Below are 7,500 nucleotides of genomic sequence, written 5' to 3'. Positions count from 1 at the left end.
GAGCCACAGCAGCAGGATCCGCAGCCAGGCCATGGACCATGCTGGCAACAGCAGACAAAATGGTTTCCAATGGCAACTCGAAACAATCTCCTCCAAGTATGCGGCGAGTACTCCTTGTGGCAATTCCCTGCGTCCGATCGCGATTCAAATCCTGAGAATGAAGCGAACGAAGAAGAGAACTAGCGCACGCACGCATACACAACTCAATCTCTTCCCATCCCCCCCCCCCCCCCCCCCCCCGGTTTTGAGATTCCTTTTGTGGTGCAACATGTATGCCGCACTTTTAATTAGCCTAAGCGAACTTCTTTATTGCATAAACTCACACTCGCCGGCCACGTCTCCACGGCCGGCGTGGTCCTCGTCGTTGGCGTCAGTAGCGTAATTGCCAACCGCACCAACCGTTGAATGGCAGAGAGCTCCACGTTCTGCACGTTCTATTAATGACCGTTGCGTGGTGGTGGTGGTGGTGGTGATGGTGGCCATTGAAATCCTTCCACCGCCTTAAAACACTAGCTCACCGGCGCTCGATTGCATCACCGTGTGCAAGGTAAGGTTGGGGACCATGCAAAACATTATGCGCGGCGTTCGAAGCCGAAGCTGGTTGAGTGCTGAGCTTCAGGGACTTCAGAGTTTGTCTCTTCCAAAAGGGACAGGAGCTGTAAGCGAGAGATGAAGTATGACCAACTGACCGCCACCAGGCTGTCTGGTGGCTACAAAACGGCTGCAGATCGACTGCATCCCTGGTGTACGTGGCACGCTGGACAGGCTGGAAACGCATCACCAGCTACCGTCCTGGCTGTGTCGATGATATAGAGAGTTTACCGTCCACCGAGTAAGGTGAATCGCTCGGCACGGCACGACACAGCATGAATCACCCTCTGCGAAGGTCTCGTCTACAACCTGGCTTGGAGCAGCGGCAGGCTACTATCTACTTCATCTGCAGAAGGTCCGAAAGGACCCGGATTAGTCCGGTTTGCTTTTGCTCACACGACCAAATGGCGTCGGCAGCACCATTTAGCAACCACGGGGACACTGAGCGAGCGAGCAAGCGAGCGAGTGGCCAAGGCGGTGTTTTAATCAAATGTCAAACAGCACCTAATTAGACCGAGCAACCGACCGACCGGTGGCCAGTGGGGCGCAAATTGAGTCACCGACACCGTACAAAGGTTATCGGAGGCAGTTAATCTGGTGCCGACTAGAGCGCGATGGAGATTGGAGATGCCGCGGTTTTCGTTTTTGTGTCAAAGAAGTGGAAGTTAAGCGCACAGACACTCGGTCCCTGTAAAATGTGTGGAGAGTGCCATTCGGTTGGAGGACTTTACCAAACTGTCCGCAAAATCGTGGTCTGGCGTGGCGGCTGGTTCTCATATTACCTGAAACAAATTCAAATATTTTTCAAATGAATTCAGTCCAAGATTGTCGAGCAGAAGCTCAAGCTCAGGGCGGAGGAATTATCGAGAAACGGCCATTAACCAACACCAGGACTAATTTAATGTTGGCTTATTATTATATTTTATTCCTTCTCCTCCAGCAGTAGCGGCGATCAGGAGCAGCAGCATCAGCAGCATCGGACCGTCCGTCGCTCCGTCGTCTCATTTGATGAGTTTCTGGAACTTCAGATCGCCAGGTCAGCAGATCTCGGACCGGCTGACAAGATTATCGCGCGCTGATAATGCCCTGTTTCGGTTGTCGCGCTCTTTGATAGTGGCTCCCGGGCCGCTTGACTCGACGACGAAATAGGATACTGCGAGCTGAATCTGAAAAAAAGTTTCCATCCCTTTACCACGGCCATGTGGACCGGTGGACAACTCGGGCTTCTGGACATGAAAACAGCCGCCAAAAACAAACCCCTGGAAAGTGGTCTGGGACTGGGATTTTAATTATGATACCTTCAGCCGTAATAAATGAGCGAGCAGCGAGCACCGCGACACTCTTCCAGCGCAGCGCGAGGATTCGGGGAATATTTCGATGAGTTTTTGAGTTGTGACTCCTGAGCTGAGGAGGATCTTCACCGATGATAACACCTCGTGATGATCACAGGGGAATCGCCACGTATCCCTCCATCAAGGATGGAAGACAAACTCCACGTTTGCAATCTATCGCAAGGTGACGATCTGCCGACAGTAGATCCGCGAAAATGTGGTTGGTTTTTTTGGCGATCCTCGCTCGATCGGAGGTAATCTGTTTTTGGTAAAAAACAAAAAGAAGCGAGCCCCCGTAGTGTAGTGATAAGGATCCGATGGATGTGTTTGGTTTCTGGTTTCGGACTTCTGCAGCTCCCACGGTACTCGATTGCGGTAAGGCGAGATGAGTCAGATGAGCTCGCCCTAATCGTGTGTGCCAGGGGCTCCAGCCAGGTCCCAGGTAATCCGCTTGAAGTATGGCAATTTGGTCCAGAGCGATACCAAATCAACAACCATCTCCAACTCGAGAGACGTTCGAATCCAATTATTCACTTCCGCTAAACATGCGAGGGAGTTGGATGCATCATCATCGTTCACTCCCGAGAAGTGCGACCACGTGACCACGTTAGCTCGGTCCATCTGATCGGTTCCCCTGGGGGGCGAGAACAACAACATCCAGCGATCGCCATTATCGGTACTGCAGTTCTTAAATTATTAGTCGCGCTGCGTTGCGCTGGTACTAATTTGCGGACTCGCCACGTTCTGTCGACACAGTCTCGGTGTCTCGGTCTACACGCGGCTTCTCGCGTCTTGCGACACCCCGACCTCCTCCATCACCACCGCTAATCCCGCGCATATCTTCATTCAATTCAATTCGGGAAAATAAGGATAAACATGCCATTATTTGTAGAACGACGTACCGTTCAAACGACCACGACGACGACGACGATGTGGCCATCGTGGCCATCGTGCTCCTCGGTGAAAGGCGCAACAGCATGCATCCTGGAAGGAAGGGAAGACCGAAAGGGGGGAAAAAAGTAAATAAAATTTATGCAATTAATTTCTGTTATTGGGAACACCAGAGCGGATGCGCTCCACGGTCGTCGTTGCACGGCCGCATTCGACGGTTGGACCAGCCAGGACGCTTCCTTCAGACCGAGCGACTCCTTCCATTCATTCGTTTTCATTCAAGCTGCAGGCCACTGGCCACCGGCTCCGACTGGTTGCAGTAAAAGAGGGCAGAAGCAGAGAGGAAATGGTAAAAAGGGAAAAGAACAAAAATAAGAAAAATGGCCAACAAAATAGCGGAGCCTCTTCCTCGCAGCAGCAGCAGCAGCAGCAGCAAAAGAAGCGTGAGGAGCTCGCGAGGAGCGAAATAAAACACAATCCGCGCATATATCGATTATGATATCTCTCTTGCGCAATCTTCGACATTCGTCCAATCGAACCACGGGACCATTCCGTCCGGCTGACCGACGAGCGAATCGACAGGGCAGACTTACAGGAACCGCAGCATCGCAGCATTGCATCCTCTGGCGGACTCCACGGTCATTCTGCCACGTTGTTACGTCGTGGTCGTCGTGGTCGTCGTGGTCGTCGTTGTCCAACAGCAACAGCGCTTCCTTTCTGTTTCCGATTTAATGGGCTGCTGATGGTGATGCTGCTACAGCAGCAGCAGCAGCATGATTGGATGCAGCATCGGCTGACTGCACGGAGGAGCAGAGGGCACACGGCGAGGGCCCTATTTGTTTTGCGAACCGCAGCACAGCTTCTTTCGCCATGCCGCTCCGTGCTCCGGACTGTGTGCCCGCGGATGGGAATGGGAATAATTGCAAACCGGAATCCCGGTTTCGGTGGCCGCAGACAGAGCGTCTGTGTCGGTCGGTGCGTCCCTGGACCGCTGGGGATCCGAAATGATCTCGCAGGCGCGATATCACGGCCGTTCTCTCTCTTTCTCTCTCGCTCTCTCTCTTCGCCGGTCTCAGACTCTGACGATCGTCATCGGTCTTACCCTTGCACCGAGACGACGATGGCAACGACGACGACGACGACGTGTGGGCTTTAATTAATAAATGAACTCCTATAAAACTCCAATCAATTAGCCGAGAACCTCCTCGAGGATCGTTCCGTCGAGGAGCATCGCAGCCGGATCGCCGATCGTGGTGTGAACCGTGGGGTGAGGAGGATTCCGGCGCGAAGAAGCAACGACGACGACGACGACGACGACTGATGCGCGCCTGATTTATTCAAACTATTCTCATTTTCTCACATTTAAAGCTTGTAAAATTAAGATAAATTCCGATAATAAAAAGGCCGATCGTTTTTGGCGATCGTTCGCCTTGAGAAGAGCGGAGAGAGACAGAGAGAGAGAGAGAGAGAGAGAGAGGGAGCAAGAGAGAATGAATTGTCGCACAGATCGGCCAAAAAGGACCAAGAAGCGAAAGAGGAGGAACGAAGCACACGACAACACAAAAAAAAACAAACGTGAAAAACGCACCCAGCCGGTGACTTAACCTTTTCCATCCTAAATCAACAACTAAAAGTAAGAAAAGTCCGGCAATCGATCGGATCGATCGACAAAACTGAACGGTCAGGAGAGGCACGGAACGGCCATCGAAACAAACGATCATCCGAAAGCAGAAGGTGTCGAAACAACATTTCAATTCCCGAACATACCGCACTCCTCCTCGTCCTCCCTGGAACCTTCGGCATTCTTTCTCGGCTCAGGTTGGACGCGGATGTCCATGGAGGTGTGCGCGCGCGCGCGCCAGATCGAGCGGACATTGCGGCGCGTTTCCAATTCATTCGGATTCCAATTAGCACCCCGACTGTGCCATCGCACGTTCAGCAAACACACACACGCATACGTACCAGGGACACCGGATAGGATCGGCTCGAATTCGGAAGGATTACGGCCAGGGAGCGTAGACGCATCGCAGTGGAGTCGCATCGCGCATTTAATGGAGCGCAATTTTTCTCACTCGCTCGTTCGTTCGGACTCCGGGACTTGGTCCCCGGGATCGATCGATCGATCACCTGCTCGACGCTCATTTGAATATTCTCGCTTTTGGGGGGGGGGGGGGGGGGGGGATGGCCGGGGTGAACGGGGACCAAAAAAAAACTGTTTAGCATCCAAGGTGACCAATTTTTGTTTGTACAAAAAGACTAACCTCCCTAGAGGTGGTCACTCTGCTCGAGGAGGAGGATTAGATATGATTTTCGATTGTCATGTTACTCCACCCCCGGAAAAAAGGGTTGTTCGACCATCGAGCATTGCTCGATTCGATGTCCGATTTAAAGCCAGCGTCGATCGATGATTCACCCCTTAGTCTGAACGGGAGATTATCAAATGGAAAGAAGGGCAAAGCAAACAAGAGAATGAAAGCTTTTGCGGTGGAGGGTGAAAATCTATTAAGTGTTAACATGAATCTGCGCACCAATCGGCACATCATCGGCGTGCGCACACACCACGAGACGGCGAACCGGTTGTTCGTTATCGGGAGAAAAATTTGTTTCCCCTTTCTCCCACCACCCGCTTAAGGCAAAAAAACAATTATGTTAATTCATGGCCCGTAATCAAATAATCAACTTAATTTAATGAGGTTTATTCGTTCGATCCGGTGCGTGGGGATTCGATTGGATTCGGATTCGAACACGACGCGAGCTGGCGACCTGCGATCCCACCAGGTCTTGCTTTTGTTTGGCTTCCTTTCCCTCGCTGGCCGGGTCAGCCGCGGGGCCCCCTGGTATCATATCGTGGCAAAACAATTCCAAAATGCCGGACACACCAACATGATGGTTCCCAGGTTAAGGTTGAGATTGAGGCGAGAAGAAATCAAATTTCTCAATCAATAATGATAGACCAGGCAGCCAGACCAGAGGCAGGCTAGGCCGGTGAGAAGGAAAGGACTGGCGAAGGAGGGACTGGGAAAGGAAACACGATAGCTCAACGGGCGTGAGCATCGCATCGGTGCGTGGCGTGGCCGCGATGTTGTATGTTTTCTGCTCTGCGCTGGACCTCGACAACACCACCGCTTCCTCCGCCGATTGATTTCATTTCGTTTCAACCGAGAAGAGGAGCCCAAGGAAGGCATTTCTCTGGTCGCGGGCACGGACAATCGGATCGAGGATCGGGCGCGATAATCGATTGGATTGGAGTGGAACCGGGCAATGATGGCGTAGGCAAATCACGTTAAATGGTCAGCCATCGTTCATCGCCGTGGAAATGGACCTCTTTCCACCCTTTCTGCTCCCCGCCCCCTGCTTTATCGCTCTCACACTTCACCGAAGGAATGTGGAATGGTGTTGCGGTCATTCTGGGGATCAGATTGAAGTGAGTTCCCCTGGAAGGGAGATCAGACTTCAGCTTCATCTTTTAATATGACATTACATGTCAACATACGCACCACAGCGCGCATCAACAGCGAATCTGAAGACTGGTCTGGTCGGTCTCATCGATCATCACCAGAGCGTCCCCGAGACCACGAGAAGCATTCGGTTTCGGAATACCAGAACCAGCAATAGGGGGGGAACGTGTCCTGAAATCGGCGGCCATCATGATCATGGCTGACAAAACTGTGAGCATCGATGATAGATTTCCTGCGAACATTTCGGCCATCGATGATGATCATGATGATGATGATGATGATGATGAGCGGATGGTGATGGAGGCTTAAAGTGATCCGTATCGTGTTACGGCACGGTCCGGGGTCGGAAAGTGATACCCAAGGAACCGCGCACCATCACACGACGATGCCGGTCGGCCGTATCCGGGGTTTCCGGGGAACGTGGTGCGAGGGGAAGGTTTCGGGTAATCAGCACCAATCAGCACCAAGAAGCTACTCGACGCGAGACGTCCGGCGTGTCGTTTCCCATGCCAATCACTCCCATCGCCTGTCCGCCTCGCGACGCTGCCCGATGATGCCGGTTGGGACCACAAGAAACATTGTCTTCATTAGGAATGCCATAAAGTAAGGTGCATTTCGTTTTACGATCTTTCCATCGCCGCGCGGTACTCCCCGTTTTGCGTAAATTGCAACAAACAAGGCAATTAGCGGTCGCTGCGGAGTGGCCCGCTAGCGGATGAGGAGGTCCGTGCTTGGTTTTTGCTTGGATCCGCTACTTGCGTCTCTCGCTCGATGTCAGTCAAAGTCTAATCAGTTTCTTCTGGTGAGTACAAGCCGGTCGTGGCAAATGAAGTGCCGGGGAAGGGTATGAAATGCATTAAAAGACGTACCACAAGACGCGAGGATTACTACTTTGTGTGGCTCCCGTCTCGTCAGCAATCGCTTTGCAATCGCTGCCTTTCATTAGCTATGCTAATTGAAAAGTCAGCATAAGAAACGGGTGCTATGGTGTATGTTTTGGGTGAGAGCGTATGACGAATATTATGACGCTTGCTATTGCTTCGTACAAGAATAGGCGCATTTTGTGATGCAATTGGTGCTTTGTTGGTGTTACATTGTAGTCACTAAATCTTAAGTAAATAAAAATAAAAGTGAAACCATAATATCCATCATATCCTTACCATAATCTAAATAAAACTAAAGGAAGCCTCTCTGTCTCTGTGAGAATTGAAAATAAAAGCATCCCAAAA

The sequence above is a fragment of the Anopheles aquasalis genome, chromosome 2, assembly GCF_943734665.1.
Source record: "Anopheles aquasalis chromosome 2, idAnoAquaMG_Q_19, whole genome shotgun sequence".
Taxonomy (NCBI): domain Eukaryota; kingdom Metazoa; phylum Arthropoda; class Insecta; order Diptera; family Culicidae; genus Anopheles; species Anopheles aquasalis.
Note: the sequence above shows the minus strand (reverse complement) of the source record.